The 25,047-nt window shown below is 36.1% G+C and overlaps 1 protein-coding gene and 1 long non-coding RNA gene across 4 annotated transcripts in view; both read right to left on the bottom strand.

Moving 5' to 3' along the window:
- The window catches only part of GMDS (GDP-mannose 4,6-dehydratase), a 761,839-nt gene that overhangs the window by 486,797 nt on the left and 249,995 nt on the right, over positions 1–25,047 (bottom strand). The window lies entirely within an intron of this gene.
- LOC140502845 (uncharacterized) overlaps positions 1,639–25,047 on the bottom strand; it is a 67,087-nt gene continuing 43,678 nt past the window's right edge. Inside the window, exon 2 of the long non-coding RNA XR_011966592.1 lies at positions 1,639–21,555. This is a non-coding gene — a long non-coding RNA (uncharacterized lncRNA). The remainder of the gene's footprint in view (positions 21,556–25,047) is intronic.

The raw sequence follows: 25,047 nt of genomic DNA, 5'->3' as shown, positions 1-25,047 counted from the left end.
ATGTATATTTAGGTCAATTTTTAGAGATAAAAATTTTCACCCAATAATATACTTTAAAAAATGTCAGGATATTTTATTAAATATCCTTAATTTTGGATTTCTATTAATACAATTTATTTAGGAATACTTAGGGAATGACAAGAAAACTGATTTAAGGAAAAAAGACATTTTGGCTATCAACTGTATAACCAACTAAAAGAGGAAAAAAAGTTTAAAATAATCATTTAAAGATTCCTAATAAATACAAATACTCACATTGCTTCCCATATCAGACACTTTTTAATCATCTTTAGTTCCGGTATACCATATATGGTTATTCTTAAAGTAAGAACTGTAATTTTTCAAAGCTCTAAATTAGAAATTATCATCACTTTAGGTCCTGCTACTTTAAGTTTAGTAAAGGAAGGTAGACAAGAGAAATCAATTACTGAAACATGTGAGCTAAACTTAAGTGAATTCCTAGTATATCAAAATTACAGGACAATTGCAATAATGAATACATTTTTTATGGGCTAAATCCACACTGCTATTTTTGCCCTATATGCTAAATTAAGCAATTCCTTTAAAAAGTCAGATTTGAGAGAGAATACGTGCTTATCTACTCAGAAAGTCTGGGAAAGAGGACAACAAATGCAAAGGGTTTTTGTCATTTTTTTCCCTCTACATTCTCTTTAGCGAATGTACCCCCAACTGAGCAGGGCCTGAAGCTTCCTCCTTCTCCCAGCTGTTCCCCCTGCATTTGGCTTTAATCAGGTGCAGAGCAGGAACTCAACATCCTGTTGCCTTGCTCTGATTAGGAGGAGTCAGATTCTACAAATTGGCAGGTTTCTGCTTTTAGTGATCCTTATTTGATGAATCATTTGCTTTTAAGTATTTGAAAAGGGCCATTAGTGAAGCAGCAGCCCAGCTTGTTGCTATTTTCCGGTCTATTTATAACCAGCCACTCCAAGGAGCCAAACGCTGCTCTTCATGTACTGAACCTAAATTGTGGCAGTACAACTGAAAAGAATGAACCAGGGTGACTGGTGTATGGCCAGCTGCAAAAAGGCTCAATAGAGCTCAATTAAGAAAATTAAAATATTAAATTAGCTGTCTTAGAGACCTCCCAAGTTGTCAATGATCTCAGGAAAAAATGCCCACATACCTACATATACATACTGAGTAAAGACAAATGAGCTCTATGGGCCATTTGCTGCTCCAACCTTAAATCAAGATCACTTTCTCCAAAAGATCAAAGGTTCAGTTAGCCACTTAAGTGAGGGGCTTAACAATCTGGGGCTCATTCTCCAATAGAGAAGTGATCAAAAGTATGAACAAACAGTTTTCAAAAGAACTGAACATTATTAATAATCATAGGAAAGAATGCTCTATATTATTAAATAAGAGAAATGAAAACCAAAAAATTTCTGCGCTTTCACCCTACACCCAGTAATTTTTGGCAATGATAACAAATAACTAGAGCACTTGTGGAAGAAAAGCACACTAATGCATTATTGGTGGAGTTGTGAATTAGTACAAATTTAGAAAGCAATTTGGAATTATACAAATAAAGGAACTAAAGTATATACCCTTTGGCCCAGAAGTTTAACTGCTAATCCCAAGGAAGTCAGTGAAAAAAAACATTTACCCACAAATCAATCATTTAATCAAACAATATTTATTAAGAGCCCACTATGTGCCAGGCACAAAATATTAAGGAAAGCACTTTTCATGACAGCAAAGAGATGGAAATCATTGACTAGGGGATAAGGTAAACCAACTGTGGTAAATTAATATAATGGGATATAACATACTACAAGAAATGATGAAAAAGATGAATACAGAGAGGCATGGTAAGTCATATGAACTGATACAAAGTGATGTAAGCAGGGTCAGGTAAAATATATACTCACTGATTACAACAAAGTAAATGAAAAAATAACCATAAGACAATTGAAACTGAATGTCAACAAAATACAAAGAACAAGCTTGGCCCTGCAATAGATAGGTTACAATGACTACCCTGCTCCTTTGCTGAGGTTTGAAGGGAGAGTGAACAGATATGCTGGTGTGGCACAGCACATGCAATGTCAGATTTTTGCAATGTATTGATAACTTTTTTGTCTTCTCTTTATTTTTTTGTTCTAAGGAATGGCTCTCTGGAAAGAGGAAAGGATATTAGAGAAAATCCAAATGAAGTAAAGTGAAAGACAGCAATAAAAGGTATTATTTTTTAAGTCAAGGTTCAAGTTGGGGAATAAGGAACAATCAAATAGGTTAAACTGGACAAACTTCTTTCCTACTGTTATAGTTACCTTCAACTTCAACTCTGTGTGTGTGTGTGTGTGTGTGTGTTTATATGTGTGTGACAAAGAGAGAGACAGAGGGAGAGAAAGTTAGTTTCTTTGAAAGGAATGATTCAATGCAAACAGCTCTGCCTTCAAGTGATTGTGTATCCCAGGTTGTTCTTTCATTTTCAAGGAGGACCATGACGTCAGAGAACAGATGACATGACTTGAACTTGACTTTGTTATCTGATACTGAATTAAGAGAGACAATTGGTTCTAATGGACCACACACTGGGAGATGGTACAGAAATTGCTTAAACCCTTTGTACCTGGGTGACAGAAAGGCTGTCCTGGTAATCTCCATATCACAGGTACCACCCTATTCCTAAGAATGCAGGCAGAATAGGCTTAAGGCCAGATTCCCTCTCACAATCACCCAGGGCTACAGGGTATGAAGTAGGATAATTTCTTTAGGAAGAAGCCATGGTCTCAGCACCATTAAACTGATAATACAACAGCAAATGATCATTTGTTTAATCTGAAGAACATGAAGAATGGATGCTAAACTGGATGTGAGTATGTGTGAACTGGTAATTAGACAGGGATACTGCTAGTACTTAAGTGTTTTTAAACCCACCTATGGTGAGATAATACATGTAACACATGTGAGAACAATGGAGAATAGATGATGGGTTTAGCAAAATACAGTCAAAAAGGAAAGGAATGGACTTTTAAAAGGAAGTATACAAAACCCCCTTGGTGATTTTTCAAAAAGAAAAGGAAAGATAAGATACACATACACATACTAGAACATGAAAAAAAATTTAAATGAAAATGGGTAGATACGGAAAATTCCCATAAGAATATGTGACTTAGTCCTTTATGTCTGCCAGCTACTATATGCAAGTCTACCCACTACATGCTACCTTCTAGTTCATGATCTTCAGGGATACTTTGAAGGATTTTTGATGTCACTGGCATCACTGATTATAATTCGTCCATGCCTTGTTATGCTATGAGATCATTGTCTATGTTTCCTAGATTGTGTCAACAGAGAAAAGGCACTGGATTTTTGAAATCAGAGGGGCTAGTTCAAACCCCCAGTTCTGTATTAAGTCGGGAATTGATCTGACCTCTTCAATCCTTTTGTTCTAATATCTCAAAGATGGCAAAATACCAGTCAAACCTACCCCTTCTCCTTACATAACCAATCCACACCAATTCAAGGATACACCACTTTACATACCTTAAAGCATTATATAACTGCTGACGCGTGTGTGTGTGTGTAAAATATGTATGCATGTATGTATGTTTCTGTCTTTTATTGCACAACTGGCACAAAAGTTATCATTGGCACTACAAGTGTTTTGTCAGTAATATACTAGATGCCAAGAAATGATTTTATTGTGTTTTCAGAGTCTTTCTTCGTAGTGATTTGTTATTCAGTCATGTCTACTTCTTTGTGACCCTATTTGGGGTTTTCTTGTCAAAAATATTGGAGTGCTTTGCAACTTCCTTCTCCAACTCATTTTACAGATGAGGAAACTGAGGCAAAATGGGTTGTTATTTGCCCAGGGTACCACAACCAGCAGGTGTCTAAAGCCAATTTTGAACTCAGGTCTTCCTGATTCTAGGCCTGGCATTCTATCTATTGTACCACCTATGTAGCTCTTCACACTGATTGGAACAGTAAAATAAAAATAGTGTTCCAATATTAAATAAGTGAAAAGAAAACACTTTAAATAGTTTTCAAAGAAAAAAGAAATGGAAGAAAAACAATCACCCAAAAGTAAAAGTAACATTTGTGTATATAACAAAACATCTATGTAAAGAATTGAGTGACATACTCTAAAATGGAATAGTTTTCATCAAATTGAGTTACAGGAGAAAAGGGGGATTCTTAAGTCAAAAGAATTCATTTTGAGCTACTTTCTTTTTACTACGACTGGGTATTAAGAACATCCCTTCAAAAGAAAGGAAGGATTATGCATTATAGTCAAATAACTTGGAACTCAGATAAACCAAATCCAAATTATGTTAAAGAACCAGCATACACAAAGGGAAATCTACCCTAAGAGTAGTTCCAAGTTAAAGTAATGATCATTCCAACCTAAAATCTGCTTATACTTAGGAAAACCAAAACTATTTAGGCATTAGATCATGGGTGCAATCTAAATTCAAATGACTAGATATGTGGTAAAATCTATTTTTCTTTTAAGAAGACCAAGTAATTTTTATATGACAATTTTTTACATAATGGAATATAACCATATTACCTCCATTTTAAAACGCATATACATCATCAACGGCACTGAAAAGCAAACACACATCACTAAATAGCAAACTTTCTTGAGGGTTACCAAAGTTAACTGATAACATTAAAAATATACTCCTTTAAAGCCATAATATTGATTGTCATAAACAAAGTATTTTGGAGACCCTGTCATAAAAAAGCCACATTCATTCCTGTAATTCAATTCAATTAAACAAACATTTGTAACAAGGCACTGAACTAGAGGTATATTTAGATATATATATTTAGATTTAGATATAAAAATGGTATAAAAATGAAAAACATGATCCTTGCTTTAATAAAAGCTTTTAATCTAATAAGAGGTATACATATGTACACAGTTATTACATATTTTAAGATGTGATAAGGACAACAGATGTATAGACAAAGAATTACAAAAAATTATATGATAGGATCATAAATTCAGAGAGAACTCAGAGGTTACTAAGTGCAATTCCCTCATTTTAGGGATGAAAAACTGAAGGAAAGTAAAATGGTTTGTACAGAATCACACCACCACTAACTGTCTGAGGCAGGATTTGAATCAAGGTTTTCCTAACTTCAAGTTCAATACTCTATCCACTACATTATGCAGTCTCTCAGGAGAGACCACTGTCAGCAAGGGAAGACCAGGGAAGGTTTCATGGAAGAGATAGAACAGAGCTAGGCCTTGTGAGAAGAAAAAGATTTCAAAAGAAGGTGATGAATGAATATATTCTGGGTAGTGGGCATCTAAATAAACATCTTCAGGAAAAAACTAGAGAATAGAAATTGGGTATAAGTTTGGTTGGATTGTTTTAGAAAGCATAATGAAAAAAAGAAGGCAATACTACTTAAAATGTAGATCAGTCTGATGCGGGTGGAATTTTTTATTTATTATTTTATTTATTTTCAGTGCTCCAAAATAACTTCCATATAATCTAGATTTTTTCCCCTCCCTTCCCCTCCTTCTTCCTTACCTCCCCCTTCCCTCCCTGAGATGGCATACAATTCTATATAGGTTCTACACATACATTCCCACTAAATACACCCTCACCTTAGCCATGTTGAAAAGAAGAATTAAAATGAATGGGAGAAATCATAAAACAAACCAAAACATAATACAAAAGAAAATGATCTGCTACATTCTATGATTGAATTCCATAGATCTTTCTCTGGATGTGGAAGGTATTTTGCCTTAAGAGACCATTGGGAATTTTTTAAGTCTTTGCATTGCAATGAAGTTCTAGGTCTACCAGAAAAATTCCTCATATGCTCTGATGGTTGCTGTGTACAAAGTTCTCCTGGTTCTGCTCCTTTCACTCAGCATCAGTTCATATAAGTCTTTCCAGGCCTCTCTGAAGTCTTCCTGTTCATCATTTCATATAGCACAATAGTATTCCATTACATTCATATACCACAATTTATTCAGTCATTCCCCAACTGATGGGCATCCTTTTGATTTCCAACTTTTGGCCACCACAAAAAGAATTGCTATAAATATTTTCGTACGTGTGGGAACCTTTCCCATTTTTATGTTCTCTTTGGGATACAGTCCTAGAAGAGATATTGCTGGATCAAAGGGTATGCACATTTTTGTAGCCCTTTGGGAATAGTTCCAAATTGCTCTCCAGAATGGTTGGCTCAGCTCACAGCTCCACCAACAATGAAGTAGTGTTCCAACTCTCCCACATCTTCTCCCAACATTTATCATTTTCTTGTTTTGTCATGTTAGTCAATCTGATAGGTGTTATGTGGTATCCCAGAGTTGTTTTGATTTGCATATCAATAATCAATAGTGATTTAGAGCATTTTTTCATATGACTATAGATAGCTTTAATTTCTTCCTCTGAAAACTGCCTGTTCATATCCTTTGACCATTTATCAATTGGGGAATGACTTGTATTCTTGTACATTAGACTCAGTTCTCTATATATTTTATCACAGATACTAGGCCTTTATCACAGATACTAGTTGCAAAAATTCTTTCCCAGTTTTCTGCTTCCCTCCTAATCTTGGTTGCATTGGGTTTGGTTGTGCAAAAACTTTTCAATTTAATGTAATCAAAATTATCCATTTTGTACTTCATAATGTTTTCTATCTCTTGTTTAGGGTGGGCTTTTTAAATATCAGGCTAGTACTTTACTTGTACTTGAGAACTTGTACTTTATCCTATAAGCAATTTTAAAAATTATATTATTATATTTTTATTAGGAATATTACTTTGGTGGATGTTGGGTGAAAGGGGATGGAAGGGCCAGAGAGATTTCCAAAGTTCTGAGCCTAGGTGATTGGGAAGATAGTAGTACCACCCAAAGAAATAGAGAATTGTGCTTTTTTCATGGATGGTAGGAGTGGGAAGGAAAATGACAAATTAGTTTTTGACATATTGAGTTTAAGGCATTGGCAGTTCATTCAAAAGATTGGAGGGAATGGATGACAGACTGTATGGGTTCGAAGTATGTCTACTGATGAAGAAGTGGAGATATATGCAAATTATTTTTTTCAAGTAACTGAGGAATGAATAGGAGTCAATAAAGGATGATAGCTTAAGGTATAATCAGGATTTGTGGGTGGTGGTCACTGCTGTTATTTTTAGGAATGGGATGTCCAGAGCACTTGTGAAGGGAAAACAACCAGTAGAGAGAGAGATTGATGAGAGAAAAAAGGGAACCTGGAGAATGAGGGGCACCATGAGGGAATAATAAGAACCCCTGGCTGTGATGGAATCAAAAGACCTGCCTTTGAAACTTTAACTAGAGGCCATTGAGTTCATGGTTCTGCCTCTTCTTAGCTATATGACCTTGAACAAGTGATATTTGATTTGTACTTAATAGACTCTAACTCGACAAACTTCAACAAGTTATATTTATAAACAAATATGCAAAGGAGCTGATAATATTTTCCTTAATGAATTGAAAATGCAAATAATACTGTGTTACCATTGAGTTAATTTCCTGAGGGGGAAAAGAAAACCTTCCTTTTGTCCTTCTACCATGATCTACCCTTATTTTTCTGTTTCTCCACTGCTGGATGGGCATACTTAATCACATAATTTCACCTTATTGTAGTCAATAAATGTGTGTTCCTGTAAAGTTCTGTGAAAAATGACTTTTCATAAACAGATTAATTTAAAATGCATTCAGAGACTTTATCCTATGTAAGACTATTTGGTGAATCCTTTTGAAAAGCAATTCATTTTTTCTAAAATAACTACCACTAACCTATATCTTTTTTTCTATGCTCTAGATTGACTTGTTAAGATGAACACCTAAGTATATATGGAGTCTCACAGCTAACTTGATGAATCTAAATATGTTAAATATAACTATGCAAATAAAAAAGATCTTAACTACAAAACTTAAATAACATTTGCACAGCTTAATGTCAACAAAAAATTCTTTAAGGGAAATTACAACCTCGTATATAAGAATACCAGTAACATGTGCTTTTAATAGTTCATTCACCAGGTTTCAAAAGGACAATTAAATTATCACATATTGTTAAATTTTTTTTTTTTAAAAAGCCAAGCCTTGAGTTCTACAGAAGATTACTGTCAACTAAAGCTGGAGTTAGCAAACTTCTCAAACCACAGAATCTAACTACATCAAAATTCTAAAGTGGTCAATTGAGAGTTCACATAAGAATACCTACATGCATGAGGGAAAATATACATGTTAAATAATGGATAATTGGCCTGATCAATATCATACATCTCCTCTGCTTCTAGCGATTTTTAAGGGTCACAGTTTTCACCACCACTTATAATAATAGAAAGATTTATCCACAATCAGATTTAAAAAATAGAAAGAATATATGCCTCTCAAGAAAGTGGAAAGGATAGTAATTTTTTAAAACAGCTATAAGTAAAAGAGAAAATATTCTAGACTTCCATCTCCTTTAGTCCAGTGTAATTAAAGATTGTCTATGAATCAGTTGTTCAAGCCTTCTGCCATTCCTGTTTCCCCACTGATACAATTAGAGGGTTGGACTAAATAACTTCTGATCAACCTTCCAGTTCTAACTCCATGACTGTTTGATCTCCACCTTCAATGAATTCCTACCTCTTTGGTTGAAGAAGCTGGGGGGAGAGGGATAGAAGAAGAGGGGAAAAGGTGGCCTCACACTTCTGCAGATAATTGCATAATTTACAAAATGCCTCCTTCATTGTAACCCTGTGGGTGGGGTGGTCTAGTATCCCCATTTCATATATGAGAAAACTGAAGTTCAGAAAAGTTGAGGGCTGGTGAATTTCAGAGAACAGACTCAGACCCATGGCTTCTGATCCAAATGTGATGCTATTTACCATTGCACAGCTCTACTCTGCCTCTCAACTTGGCCAAGAGAAACTAACGTAATGGAAGTCCAACTCCAACTGGTCAAATACCAGCCATTTGGCATCCTGGGTGGTTATTACTACCACACTATGTGCAAAGGCTTGTAAAATGCTTCTTAAGGAAGAAAAGGTGGTTCTTAAAGAGGAAATGATCTATCCCAATGCCAAATAACAGCCTTTTTTTTCCACTTCTCTTTTTAAGATTCTTACTCTAAAGAGTACAAGATATTTCTGTACTCAGAAGCCATGCTGGAGGGCACATAGATCTTTATTAAACAAAACATAAATTACTTTTTACTTCTCATTTTAAGGGTCACTTCAGGAACAAATAAACACCTAAACATGAAACAATATTGACACACAAATCGCTAATCTCTTGGGTAAAATCAGATTCAAGTACAAAAACTGGCATTATTGAATAACAAACTAGAATACCTGAACTATCTTTATTCATCGAAATAAATGTTGACTTTGTCTCTTCCCCTAATTAGTGATAAAAATGCTCAGGACCTGGAATGCACTCACAAAGAATGGAAATGTCTCTTCCTCCCACCTACAAAAATAGTTCCAAGAATGATAAAAGTAAAGCACTAACTAAACTTTACAATGTTCTGATTAGCCAAGGCAGGTTTACCTAACAAACTACCTGAGGAACAAAGATTTTGGATCAAAAACATAGTGGGAAAAAAATGATTCAGAATTAATAAAGACATAATTCACAGATCTGACAGCCAGGCCAAGATGCTCTCTGGCAATATGGAATACATTCTTTGTGCTGGAGTCAGTCTAGAAAAGGTAACCTCCAAAAGTGCAGAAATGGATGCAGCCTGCCTTATTTAGCCCTAACTAGAAAAGATGTTTACTTGAACAAACAAACAAACAAAAAACCCAACTCTCTATAAATAGGATGACTTCCCAGGCTGTGTTATATTTAAGATGACAGTCCTCTATAACTTTAAAAATTGCAGCATTTAAATTCATCAGTGTTTAAATAGTACTTTATTATTATTTAACTAAACAAGACAACTATTTAAGTTCTGTTACTATTGCTCAGTGAATCTTCTGAATATGCTATAAGTTAATTATCATAAAGCAACTTATAAGGTCTACCTCTCATATCAATTCACTTCAGTGATAGAGTCTGATAAGTCTCATCTGTCCATCCAAAACAGAAGGCTCAAAAGTTAAAGGAAGGTCAAAGGGCCACCACCTGGTTTGTCTGAAGGACCTCCTGATGTGCTTGGCCAAGTGGCTCTCCATTTATTATACTAGTTTGCAAGACCACCCTATCACCATCACTTCAAACTCAAAAGGTGTCAACTTTTTTTCCCAAGCACCCACCCTCACTACTGATTGACTGGGCTGTATCTTACTCTTTGTTCTTTTGTAGACCAGGGTCCTACCATCCTTCTACCAGCCCTAATACAAACATCTTTAGGCCCCAATATAGGTTTAATATCATAGAAGACAATAATTATAAGGAATCATTCAAATGCAGTCATTCAAAGAGTGGTTTACGCACTGCAACATACATAGATAGCAAGGTCTATTTTACACAGATTGCAAATAGAAAGATGTTAATCAAAGCAAAGGCTACCAAACTGCTATTTGTCAGTTGGGAAAACACGTTAATGTTTACTCTCACAACTTTATTTTTATGAACATACTGGATACCATTTGTATCACACTATGAGGAGCTCTTATAAAGATACTATGCTTGTTATTTTAATATAGATGAATTTTCCAGTAACTTTTAATGAAATGCTCACTTACAGGCTAATCAATACACACTGTCACAATTCTTACACTTCACTGACTATCAGTAACTTCAGAAGACAGCACTTTTTGTTAAGCCATGCTGGAGGGCTATGCTGTCTCTCAATTGCTATAATTTGTGACTGGTTTTTAAAAACTAAGATGGAGCAAAATCAAATGGGTCATATTCAGGAGAATTTTTTTAAACAAATATTTAAGGCAAAAGGCAGTCATTTATTTACAACTAAGCTGAAATATAAAAAGTGCAAAATACAGTTTCTAAAGAGAATATCCATACTTTGTCTTCAGTAAGTTTTCTAGTATCTTTTTCCCTTCTAAATTAAATTAGGGCTCATACAAATATTATTATTGTAATGTTCTATTTCACAAATTTAAAAAGTTTGACAAAAAATACTTAATTTTTTTCAATAGCTCACTAAAATGAAACAGACATAACCCAAAAATTAACTCAATTTAACCTAGAAAACACTATTAGACAGCACAGAATCTAGTGCAAGAAAATGAAGACCCCAGGCTTAGAAGGTTTCATCGTTCCCATCCATTCCCCTCCCTGCTCTGCTATTATACCTTAGCTGCTGTCTCATCCTGGAACTTCTCTCAACACCCAGGACCTCATTGCCCTGAACAGTCAATTACTTCCACAGTGTTTTCACCCTTGAAAGCAGTTCCTCCTCCAACCTCCATTTTGCTCTTGATTGCTCCTGATTTCCCTTACTTCAAAACCATCCCCTAACCCCAGCAGGGTACTTCCATGGCCAGGGTTGTTTTCTTCTCTTAAAATGGAAGCTCCCTGAGGGCAGAGACTGTTTTATTTTGTTTTCTTTTATGCTCCCAGTGCTAATAGTGGTTCTTGTTTCCCTCCTACCCTCCTTCCCTGAAATATAGACAGGAAAAGATGATATGGCAGATTAACAGTTGCTAAAAGAAAAAAAAGTAGGTTACATGAGAATGAGATTTATATTTCTGGATCTCAAATTAAAATTCAGAAATGAAAGGCATACCTGGCCTATGGTATAATTGATAGAGATTGATGATAATGTATTTTCCAGTTTGTTTTGCAAACAGAATTTTAAAGTGAAAAATTAGAGGATTGGGGCAGGGGGAGGGGATGCTCACATATATACCCATGAAGCATAGCATGGTAGATTAGTGTAGGGGGAAAAAACCGCCACCAAGACACCTAAAAGTTCACAGGTGACAAAGTGCAAAAAATGATCCAACAGCAAAAACCCATGGCCTCAACATCAATTTTACATAACAGGGAAGATGAAGTAGAAATACTAATACAAGCAAACAAAAATGAATACATAAGCATCTATCACTGGGAGTTAATAGGATGAAAGCAAAGACTTGTAAATAGCTTCAAATAATCAAGCCTTATTAAAAAGAAACAGGATAAATGCCTTTACTTATGAAGAGTAGGACAGCATTAATCATTAAAAGGTTATGACAGAAAATATGGGAACCAGAGGGGAAAAGCAAAGTAGAGGGTATTTGGGCAAAGATCAGCAAAGAGAGAAACGAGTATTTTTGTTCACCAGGGTACAGTACAGAACAACTAGACAAAAGGAGGAAAGAGAAGAGTGCTGTGTCTCTGTCTTTGTCTTTTCTCTGTCTTTGTCTCTCTCTCCTCTCCCTTCCCTGCTCCCTCTGTCTCTATCAAAAAAATCAGAGCTTCTTGACTGGATTTAATGAAAATTTTAATCTTCAAAAGGTGAAGAACACAACACAGGAGCCATTTTCTGAATCTGATTCTCTAACTAGAAGACTGGGAATGGTGGCTGGAGGTGGGGGGAATGAAAGAAACCTTGGAAAGAACTGACTACTATGTCTCAGAATTTGTGACAGAAGAGAGAAATGCCAGGCATACCACTAAGGTTTGGAAGAACAGATTTCTAAAGGGTTCAGAGGAAAGCAAGGATCCTGAGAAACACAATTATATAAAAGGGAATTCAAACTACGAGAGGTGGAAAATAAGAATGGGAAGGAACCAAATTCAATGACGAGAAAAACAGGAGTTACCCAAAGGGACCAAAGTGGGAGCACAGGGAAGTCACTCACTAACTTAGGCATTAAAAAATAATACATACATAAGATGGAATCAAGGACAAGTGACATTGACAAACAAAAGTGTAGCCCAATACTGCAAGAACAGAGGGTCAAAGCTCCAATTAAACTGACGCAGGCAAAGAAAGCTAAAAACAAGAAACAAAGGTGGCTGGTTTTGTTGCTTTTCAGTTGCATGAGGGAAAAGAGAAGGACCAAAGAAGAGAGAGGACTGTTGGGAGGGAGGGGATGAGTGGCTAGGACAATGAGAGTAGAGAGGAGGTACAGCTGCTCAAATATTACTTTGCATCTGTTTTCTGTGCCAAGAAAAATAACTTTTAGACTGGAAAAGACAAAAATAGTTAAGAAGGAGTTGATACCCAATAAAAATAGGAGAGAAAAAAAGATCTAGCTGTTCTTGATTAATTTGAATCACATGGCTCAGAAAAAGTACATCTTTGCGCACTGAAAGAATTGACTGATTCACTGAACCAGTGTCAGTGATCTCTGAGATCATGGAGAAAGTAAGAGGAGTGGAAATGTCATACCAATCCTCAAACAAGGGAATAGGATGGAATCTGCAAACTATCAACCAGTCACAATGACTTTGATCTTTGAGAATATTCTAGAACTTGCTAATAGTGAACATCCAAAAGAGAAAGTGCCAATCACACAGCCTGGCATGACTTCATGGGATGGAAGCCACCCCAAACTAACCGCGTTACCTTTGTTTCATGGGGTTATTGACAGACCAACGAGATGCTGTGGATATAGTTTACTAGGGTTTTTTAAAAAGTATCCAACAAAATTATCCATGTTATTCTGGTGGAAAAAGCAGAGACAAATGTCTTGGATAGCCATCTAATCAGAACTGCAAGGAGCACATATTCTATTGAGAGAGAATAGGTATAGATAATTAGTCATGAGAAAGAGAAACAGAGGGACAGAGAAAGAGAGAAGAGAAGGAAGAGCATTCAAGTGGAGAGTTAAACGGAGGTAACAGGCAGAAGCCAGGTCAAAGGCTTTTGAGCTGAATCAAAAAAGGCAATGATTTCCAGGAAAAAGGAGGTATTTTTGTGTTCTGGCCTTGTCAAAACACATCACTGTGTGTTCTATGCACCACATTTTAGAAAGGATATTCATAAGTAGGAGGGGCTAACCAAAATAATCAAGAACATTGAATCTAAGTCATATCCAAATAAATTGAAAGAACTGAAGATGTATAGCTTAGAGAAGGGGAGGATGGGGGGGGGGGGGCGGGAAGAGAGGAGGACATAGGGAAGAATAACTATCTTCAAGCACCAGAAAACCTGTCATGTGGACGAAGAATAAGAGTGATTCTCCAGCTACAGAGGGCACAACTAGAAATCATAGGTAGAAGATGAAAGAAAGGTAATTTTGATTCATATAAAGAAGAAACTCTTTATAAATATTACAAAACTTATTCAAAAACAGAATAGCCTACTTGGAGAAGTAGTGTGTTCCCTCTCACTAGAGGCCTTCCAACAAAAGTTGGCTGACCACTTGTTTAATACATTTTACTGGAGATTCATTTTCAAGTATGGGTTAAGATGGCTGCTGAAATCCTTAGAAAACTGAAATTCTATGATTCTGTTGAAAGGTAAATAATTTCCCACTACTACACTATTCAATTTATGGCAAGATATTGAGTAAAACTATTAAATTTAAGGCATTATAATACTTTAATCTAGCACCATTGTGGAACGAAGGATTTCTCACAAAACTGATTTTCTAGATCACTAGTTTACTCATTTAAGCAATGAAATGATCGTAAGCATCACTGAAGGAAATTTATATACAATAAATTACATTCATTTATACCACATGAGATACAATGCCCTGAACACAATTAAACCCTTCCTTGAGGAATCAGGGTCATCATTATGAACGTCATTATTGAAAGATACTGTTGAATAGAGGAAAGGGCAAGAGACCAAGTTAATTTATGACCTCAAATGTTTCAGTTTTTTAACTCATAAAATGGGTATAATAATACTTATACTACATACCACAAAACTCTGATGTCAAGTGTTTCATAAACATTTTTGTAATTCATTCGTTTCAGTCCTGTTCACTTCTTCATAAACTCATTTGGGGTTTTCTTGGCAAAGATAATGTAGTAGTTTGCTATTTCCTTCTCCAGCTCAATTTACAGATGGGGAAATGGAGGCAAATAGGGTTAAGTGACCTGTCAAGGGTCATGTAGCTAATTAAGTTTCTGACTCTGATTTTGAACTCAGGTCTTCTAACTAAAGGCTTGGTGCTCTATCCACTGTACCACCTAGCTACACATTTCCAAACATTAAGGTCCCATACAAATAGGGTCTTTTATTTTTTTTAAAAAATCATTGGGAATATAGTGATGAGTTATTTTCAGTTTTTAATTCTCCATCTATCTGCTTCTAGTAAATTTCCCTATACATTTCTTCCTTTTAATTAATTTTCCAGGAAGAATTAACAGATACCAAAAAGACCCCAAAAGAACAGATACCAAGTTTGTTTAATTGAGAAACCTTATCTTACACCAAGCATAAGTCAATAGGCTTTCAACTAACTTTACTGAAAAATGAATGGTCTTTGTGAAAGTTACTGGCCCAGAACCCTTTTAAAACTCACCTCTCATTCTCAGGTGAGTTCTTGAAGGTTAAGGTCAAATATCTGACCACTAAGTAAATGGGTACAGTACAATACATAAACCAATGATAAAACATGATGCTTTTAACTCTAATAGGAATGCTATTTAGTTCTGAATCACGAAATACCACAGTATAAAAAATAATAAAATTTGAAAGTAGCCCAAAGCACCTTGCACATGAAATATTTAAAAGACATTATTAAGGTCATAAATGGCTAGAAACCAGCAGTGTATAGAGATGAGAAATGAAAGATAAATGAACTTCAATACATATATATATTACATTTTAAAAGAAACAAAAGAAGATGTCCATCAGATTAGACAGATGCTTGAGGCTTGACTAGTTGAAAGAATACCAGCTCTCCTCAGGAAGGGACTTCAAAGGCAAATAGCCAAATTCTGAATGAGAATGTCATCTACAATACTCCATTCTCCATACATTACTCCAATACTGAAATCTTTGCTTGAGGATAACAGGGAGCAGCAGAACATTTTACTTTTAGGTAAGTCTAGTTGTTTAGAAGTATTTCCTTTTACGAAGCCTTTCTGCAAGATAAATAACAACAGAGCACTTACTATGTGCCAGGCACTGTGTTTCGTGCTTTGCAATTATTATCTCATTTGGTTCTCACAACAACCTTTGCAGCTATATGCTATTACTATCCCCATTGACAAGGAAATTGAGTCAAAGAGGTTAAGTGACATGCCCAGGGTTACCCAGTTAGTGAATGTTTGAGGTCACATGTGAACTCAGGTCCTCCTGACTCTAGGCCCAGCACTCTATCCATTATGCCAAGTTCTTCCCATTGGAAGAAATTATGTATGTGCTTTTGAGCCAAGCAGGGTAAGTGTTATCCTACTTTGATACAACAGGCTTTCAAATACTTTGGAAACACTTATCATATCCATCTTAAAACTTTTCTGCTTCAACCTACACATCAATCACTACCAGCTCTTTCCATTAATCCTAATAGTTTTAACTTCGGGCAGCTAGGTGGTGCAGTAAAAAGAGCACCAGTGCATGATTCAGGAGGACCTGAGTTCAAATCTCACCTCAGACACTTGACACTCACTAGCTGTATGACCTTGGGCAAGTCACTTAACCCCAATTGCCTCATCCTGGGTCATCTCCAGTCATCCTGATGAATATGTGGTCACTAGATTCAGATGACTCTGGAGAAGTGAGGCTGGTGACCTGCACAGCCCTCCGTTACTCAGAACAAAGTCAAGTGCAAGTCATGTCATCATTTCTCTGATGGCATGGTCTTCTTCAGCAACAAAGAACGAACACACACACAATAGTGATAACTTAGTCTCACTTTTTATTTCTCCTTCTATCTGCTTCTAGCAAATTTCCCTCTGCCTTTCTTCCTTTTAATGTTTTCTAGGAAGAATTAACAGATACTAAAAGGACTCCAAAAGGCTACAGTCTTGGACTGCTTATTGTCCATCTCTGGGAACCCTAGACTATCAATGTTCTTTCTAAAATGTGCTTGCCCAGAGTCAAACAATATATCTGAGTTGTTGTTTAGCCAGGAAAAAGAACAATATAATAATCAGAACCATGGTTCTAAACACTAATTAAAATAAATGTAAGTTTTCCTCTGCAATGCCATCCATGCTAGCCTATGATTTAGGGAAGTGCAGTCATTCTGGGGGTCATGACAGATGTGGTGGGGGTGGAGGTGGTTTAACAGTCCCTCCTGAACAAGAATGAAGAAATAAGCATTTATATGGTGTGTTAGGCATTGTGCTGAGTGCTTTCTACAAATGTTACCTCATTTGATGCTCACAATGACCCTGCAAGGTAAGTGCTATTATTATACCCATGATGCAGTTGAGAAAACTCAGGTAAACAGAGTTTAGGTGACTTGCCCAGAATCACACAGGTAGTAAGTGATTATGGCTGGATTTGAACTCAGGTCTTCCTTATTCCAAGCCCAGGACACTATTCACTATACCACCAGTTTTCTCTGGAGAAGGTGCGGTTAGATTAAAATATGGCTAAAACTCAGGAGCTAAATAATATATAAAGATGGAGTCATCTGTGTATAGATCATAATTTAATCCATAGGAGTAGATAAGATTAGTAGCAGAAAGAATGTAGAGAAGAAAGAAGAGAAGCAGGCCCAGGACATAGTCTTGTGTGACACTCAAGATTAGAGGGATAACACCCATATAGTGATCCAGGGATGGAGGATTAGAAGGAAGAGTAGGACAAGTAGGAGATTCAAGAGGCAGCAAGTATCTCAAAAACTCAGAGAAAAGAATATTCAGAAGGGCAGCATGAAAACAGTCAGCGACAGAAGAGCTGTTGAGAAGGATGGGGACCATCTAATTTAGCAGCTGAGCTCTTTAGAAACTTTGCCAATAGCAATCTCATTTAAAGATTGGATATCAGAAGCCAGACTTGTCTGTCTGTCTAGCCAGGTATTGAGGAGGAGGTGAAGAGGAGGTAGACTTAGTGAGTGTTCACAGATTATTCTCATGGTTTATACAAAACTGTTACAAAAATAATCAACACATATCCAGGATATTACATGGATATACCACTTGATGTGTTTCTTAAAAGGGAACAGGTAAGCGTTTACAGGAAATACTCCATGACAGACATCTTTACAATCATATAATTGGCTGAAAAGTGTGGAGAATAGAAGATCCTTCTATACTTATCACTTTTTGGCTACAAAAAACATGTATTTGACTGAGAACAAAATTGTAACTTAAAGGATCTCATACAAAAAAGATATCTCTATCAAAAGCATAGAAGATTCCTTAAACATAACAAGATAATTCTGACAACTCTGTGCGTAATAATACCAGGTGGAATATAAAACATGGAGATGTACATTTGTGTAAGAAGTCAAGACTGTTATGCAGCAGGTCCCAAACACAGTCCAAGTTAACGAAGGATTTCCTGTAGGACACAGCTTCTTAATCTGCAGTCTGTGACCTTGTCACTGTTATTGTTTAAATAAGTATATTTAAATGATTGGGTTTTTTTTTTTTTGTAATTCTGTGTACTTCATTTTATGTATTTAAAAGCATTATTTCAAGATGGGGTCCATGGGCTTTCCCAGACTGCCAAAGGGTCCCTAAAACCAAAAAAGATCAAGAACTGCCATTATAGATGGTGAGGTCCTTTGTGATGAATTTATTATGCTAACTGAATCAAGCCCCAGAACAGTGAGGTGCGTCCTATATGCTATGTTGTCTATAGTCATTTAAAACTTGGTCTGTCAACACAGGAAAAAAACAAAGAGAAAGCCCAAAGTCTAGATTATGAGGTGGAGGGGAGTTGGCAAAGGAGAAAGACAACTTATTCCATTGGGAAACAAACATACAACTTGGGTAACAGACGCAGCAAATAGATGCAGCCCACAGTAAAGTGGGCCAAGAATGCAACAGGAGAAAAGCAGACTGGACTGCCTTACAGAAGGTGTGTAGTCCTTTGAAATGAACACAAGCTCTTTCCTGAAACAAAGGCCCACCTTTTAAAAATTATAGTCTTCCAATGTATATGTGCAATTTAGGCTCTGAGGTTCAATATCTCAATCTCCATTTACTGTGGCAGGCCAGGTTCACAGAGAATAGCTGGTTTCTTCTGCCCCTTTAGTGTTCTAGTAGTAACCCTGAAAGATTTGGTAGTGGAGAATGGGAAAGATGTCTGCCCACCAGTGTGCTGATGATCAGTGGCTATCAATTAGCCCATAAGAATTAATTAAATTTTATTCAGATATATTTACCAAGGTAGAATAATAATGTTTGGTACAAAATATTTCCCCCCAAAATCTAAGACATACTCTGATACTGGAAGATTCTAGAAGCAAGTAAGTTCAAGCTTAGAAAGCATTTAAGGTTCCTGACTGACAGCCCTTTTCATACTTCACAAGATCCTCATATAGTTTCCCTTAGACATATGGTGTAGTTTTCTCCTGGGATCCTCATAGACAGATTCATTAGTTTCACTTTCCTTAGTATGATTAGTTTGTCCTCAGTTCCTGTTGCAAACGCTGTCAGCCACTGACGTTTCAAAGACTGTTATGTCTTTGACATGACAGTCAAATGAGAAGAACCAAACATTTTGGCCAATGGAGAGAGGTGGGGTGGAGAGAGTTTGTCACTTCCCAAACACTGTCCACCAGAGGTTCCTTCTCAGGAACTTGCATGAAGTTTTTCATTCCTCTGGGCTAGCATATAGTTAATAATAGTTAGTACTCAAATGTTGGGTTCAAAACTGACTGGCTATTCCATCCATGCTCCACAGGGCATGACTAAGCCTCCTCAACTAATCTCAGTCTACTTACTATATAACATCATTTCCATTTCATCTAATGGCTTTCACTTCTTCCAAATTGATTTAGGAATTTTCCCACATAATTTAAGGGTTTTGATAAATTTATTGATTCAATAAAAGTGTTCTAACTTGATAAACATATCAGGGTATATCATCTTGTTAGTAACTTTAAGTGGGGATGGGGTGACTGATTCAACTGACCCTACTGCCACACCTCCAGTCTTCCCCCCGCCACACAATTATGTATGTTTTATAGTTATTGAACACAATGCACTCTAAAGAACCGAAGTTAAGGACCACCCAAAGGTCTAGGGAGAGACATATTGTGGCCATGACTCGGCTGCAACACATAATAAATGAGTAATGGTATAAAGGATAGCATAAGAGAAATACATGATTTGAACATAGAGAGACACTGAGGGACAATAATGGACCATTTCTTGCTTCAAAAACATCCAGTGATAGTGAAAAGAATGCTGTGGAAAATTTATAAAAATGTGAACTATAGTCAGGATGGGCTGGTAGCGATCAGAATTGTATACACCTATGAGATCACAGTTTCATTGGAATACTGATGCATTGGCTAGGAAAGAGAAGATACTACAACTTGAGCAAATGTTTGTTTTTGCTTTTTGTTGTCTTTTTATTTTGTTTTGTTTTGCTTTAAGGAGAGACCTTGGAACATTTATAAGCAACATAACAGGAGACAGAGGACACAGAACAATTGAAAATTAACCTGTAAGGGATCAAAGAGGCAAGTTACTGAACCAGACAGGAAGGGATAGAAAAAAATTCCCAATTAGAAGGGTTGGCCTTGGTGAGGAGAGGGATTTCCTCTTCATGAGAGGGTGAAGCAAAGGAAGACAGAATAGGCAGATGATGTCATGGGGTCAGGATGATGGGATACTACCTTTGGTGCACTAATGTTCAAGATCTGTGATGGCTTACAATTTCCTCTGGAACTGGCTTTTTATTACCATGGCTCCTCAGGGCTGAAATCTGACACAGTCCTATTCATTGGTCAGGTCCCCAGGACCTCAACTTAGAATACCATGTATATGAAAGAGAAACTCAGCTCCCAGTTTCCAGTGTTTCTGACTCCCTGTCATTCTAGACCTCTATGGTGGTTTGGGGTATGAATAGTAAAGCAAATAAAATAAAACTCACTAAAATTGATGTTTTAATTAAAAACAAAGTCAAAAGATCTGAATTCTATCATTTGCATGTGACCATGAATACATGCATGTACCCTTTTTGGGCCTCAATCTGCTCATATGTAAATGGAGAAAACAACACTGAGTTGTGGAAAAAGGAGTATATATATATATATATATATATATATATATATATATATATATATATACATATATTAACTGTAAAAGGCTATAAAAAGGTGAGAAAGACTATTACTGTTGTGGATACATGGCTCATCCCTTTTTTTATAACCACTCACATTTGTAAAGAGGACACTTTGTGTCATACAAAGTGAAGGTTGTATTCATCTAATTATAAAAAATAGAATAACATTACTTTACATGTGATATGGAAAAGCAAGTCTAATAATAGGAAAGAAACAGTCAAGAAAATAGTTCAACTTAAGTTAATTTTTTTAAAAAATTGAGCATAAATAGGTACATTATGTTCTGTAACAATTAAACATTTTACTTCTGAAATTATCTGATCTTGCAGAATACCAACCATTTTACTGGACTTTCATTTATGCTTTATAATAGGAAAAAGTTACATGTTTCCAAATTTAATTAAGAAAAACAAAAATTCCTAGGACACCCCATGTAACCTTGCGGAACTCAGAGTGGACTAAACAATGCTTCTTAGTAGCACAGGACAAAAGGTCATTTGGAAGGGATGTGCCTTTAAGAGTTTACAAAGGCATGGTCTTCTCTCCTGTAATAAAAGAGGAAACATATCTCAGCAAAGGAAGGATGCCCACTTTAAATAAGGAAATGAGTTTGCAGGATGTACACATGCTGCTTTCTATTAATGATAAGCAAAGTCTACAGAAAGAGTACTAGACGGCTTAAGCTTTCATGTAGAATACCTGCAGAGAATGTTTAACATAAACAAACTGCAAGTGGTGTATCCACTCACCATTTTATTAAAATGATTTATGCCTTCATAATAGAGGCTAGGAAATACAGACAACTATATTCCAGTTAAGAGCTATAATTACTGGCATAATGACTGCATGCCAGAATCGACACTAATAATGTTTCGGGGGGAGAAGCATACTACAGAGGTTTATGAGGATAATTGTACAAGATAGATGGCTTCAGTTGTGTGCTTTTTAACCAGAGGGGATGGGAAGGTGGGGACTTATTATCCTTATTATAGCCTTTCTTGTGTGTTTAAGAACATCAAATCATCTTGCTCAAGCCTGATTCACTTCAACACAGAAGCCAGCCCACATCTAGGATTCCCTTCCATTGTTATTTTGGCTTTGATTTTGGCATCAGACCTCTGTTGACTTCTTTTATAGCACAAGATACTAAGAGGAAGATTTTCTTTTTAACTACTTTCTTAAAATTACAATTTAACTCAATTACTCAGGCACTGATTATCCAATTTGTCATCTAACCCCACCCTCTACTTTTCATCCTACCCACCTAATGACAATGTTTGGGGCCATTTGGTGTTTCTTAGCACTTCCACAAGTTACAGTGTTTGGGCAGAATTAAGAGTTGCTACTTGGCAAAAACTTAGAACAGTAAGAAAGGGGAAGTAAATGAATAAGGTGAGCTTTGGAGATTACCGTGGAAGGAATTTCAATCTTCCATGCCAATACCATGAAGAATCGAGATTTGACTGCATAATGAAGGACAGATGGATTCTTTATTGTTAACTTCATTCTGTGGTATGTAAAATTGCATGTAGAGAAGTAGTGCCTAAATTCTGGACCTGATTAGTATTATTATTGATAACAATAGTGGCCATGAAGATGATTCACACTTATTTGGGTTTTAGCACTTTTCTCACAATGCTAGGAAGAAAGGAGCAGAAATATTAGAATCCTCATTTTACAGATGGTGAAACTTGTGCTCAGAGAGTGAGCTTGCCCATGTTCATGCAGTTAATGAGTATGAAGCCAGGTTCTGAACCTGCATTGACTCATTCCAAGTTCAGTGTTCTTTCATGAACACCAGACTACCTCCAATATTTCATACAACAACCAAGCACCTATTAATCTCCTTATGATAACTGTTTGAGCAAAGAACAATGAAGCAATGCAGATGTATATGTGAATAGGAACACATGAAGTTAAAATGAATGGTTATTTCTATGGATCACGGGAGGACAGGGATAACATTCTTTCATTTTCAAGAATGAAACTGAACCTATTTGTTAGTTGCACAGAAGTAACTTTAGGCTGAAGGCAGTCCATATTCCTCCTTAGCTTCTTGGCCATACTCCTAGAAAAATGCCTGCTATATCTCATTCTTCTGCTTTCTTTCCTCCTGCTCACTCCTCAACCTTTTGCAATATGACTTCCAGTATTCAACTGACATTAGTCTCTCCAAAATGCTTAATAATCTTTAATTGCCAAATCCAATTGGATGCTTCTCAATCTTAATTATTATTGAAATCTCTGAAGACATTGTTTCCCATTCCTCTCCAAATTTTTGTGACATTTCTCTCTTTTGGTTCTCCTCCTATCTATCTGTCTGACCAGTCCTCCTCAATTTCCTATGCTGAAATAACCACAGCCCAAAACCAAAACATTGTCATCCAGGAAGGCTCTTTTTTGGACTGTCAACTCTCTCTACACATTTTCTTTGTAATGTCATCAGTTCCCAAGGTTTTGATTACCATATCTATACAGATGATTTCCAAATCTATATATTCAGAAGTGCTCTCCTGATGTCCAGTATAGCATCTTTAACTGCTTACTAAATATTCTCAACTGAATGCATACTAAACTATCAAACTCAATATGATAAAACAGAGCCTATTAACTAACTCCCATCCCCGACCTCAGCAAAAGTGTTTTTCCTAAACTTCCCTATGTCAGTCAAAGAGGCCATCCTTCCAACCAATGAGATTCCAAACCTCAGAGTCATCCTCAACTCTTTACCTCACCTCCAACTTCTAATCAGTTGTTAAATCATGGCAATTTTACATCCACAACATATCTCATTTCTGTCCCTTGCTCTCAACTCACATGACCTGCACTTGAGTCTAGGTTCTTACCCCTCTTGCCTGAATTATTAGATAAAGTTATGGTTATTATCTAGTATCTACACTATACTAAGTTAGTAAAGGGGATAGATCAACTAAAGGAGCAGTATAAAAAGGAAAATGGCCAGGAACTTTGTTCCAGGACTTCTCAACAAAACATTTAACAGCATACACATGATTTAGCAATTATATATTCAGGGTTCCCAGAGCAAAGACATTCCATTCCCAATGCTGTGGTTAGCTTACACTGCATTGAATGCTGCATATAACTGGAACCAATGTCATGGTGGGTTTTATGGCTTTGTTATTTTTAAAATTCAGGCTCATAACTCTGATTCACAGTTGTACACCTTCTGAAATGAGTTCTGAAATATTTTTATAACATGACCTCTAAAAAAGAAGATAATAGTTTGCATTTTTTAAATATGTAATTGATGAACTTATACATTGATGGTGACATCAATATTTCCATTATAAATCCATGTTTAGTGTTATATAACAGTTACAAAATTAAAGTGTAATAGAAAAGGTCACATATAGATATGAATAGATGTAAAATATTTTTGTCTAGATACACATTTTCTTATTGAAAAATTCAGTTCCTATGTTATATGATATGAAGTTACAAAGAAAAAAATTAATAAGCTAAAATTCTCATTTGGCACTTGAACAACACCCAAACAACTTTTACTGTTCTTATTTAAAAGTGTTGGAGTATCTGTGGGGAATGGCAAGGAATGGACATAAAATTTTAAATGTCAAAAAAAAAAAAATTCCACTTAGACATGCAGCTTTCTGTTCATTAAAAATGTCTTTTCAACTAAAATTTCCTAAGAATTTACAGCAAGCAGACTTTCCACAGCAGTAGAATTCTATGATTGACCATAATGGGTCCCAAGAGCTCTTACTGTCCTTACTGGGTCAATAGCACGTGAACTGAGAAGGATTTACAAGACAACCCATAATGGTTCCCTGGGAGCCATTACTTTCTGGGGGGTGGGGGTGTAAATAAAATACACTTTCAAAAAAAGCACTTTTCAAAATTTGTATTGGCTCTAAGGACTTTGAAGGTTCTAAACAAACCAAAGTATCACTAAATGAGAATAGTAAAAGTCTGAAGCAAAGTATCTCACTATGCCATGGTCATGTTGCAGGTAAAAGTTACAGTTTGGCTACAGAGATAAAGGGCCAGCAGCATATTTG

Source organism: Notamacropus eugenii, chromosome 4 (assembly GCF_028372415.1).
Source record: "Notamacropus eugenii isolate mMacEug1 chromosome 4, mMacEug1.pri_v2, whole genome shotgun sequence".
NCBI classification, from domain to species: domain Eukaryota; kingdom Metazoa; phylum Chordata; class Mammalia; order Diprotodontia; family Macropodidae; genus Notamacropus; species Notamacropus eugenii.
Note: the sequence above shows the minus strand (reverse complement) of the source record. Positions and strands in the feature narration are given on the sequence as shown.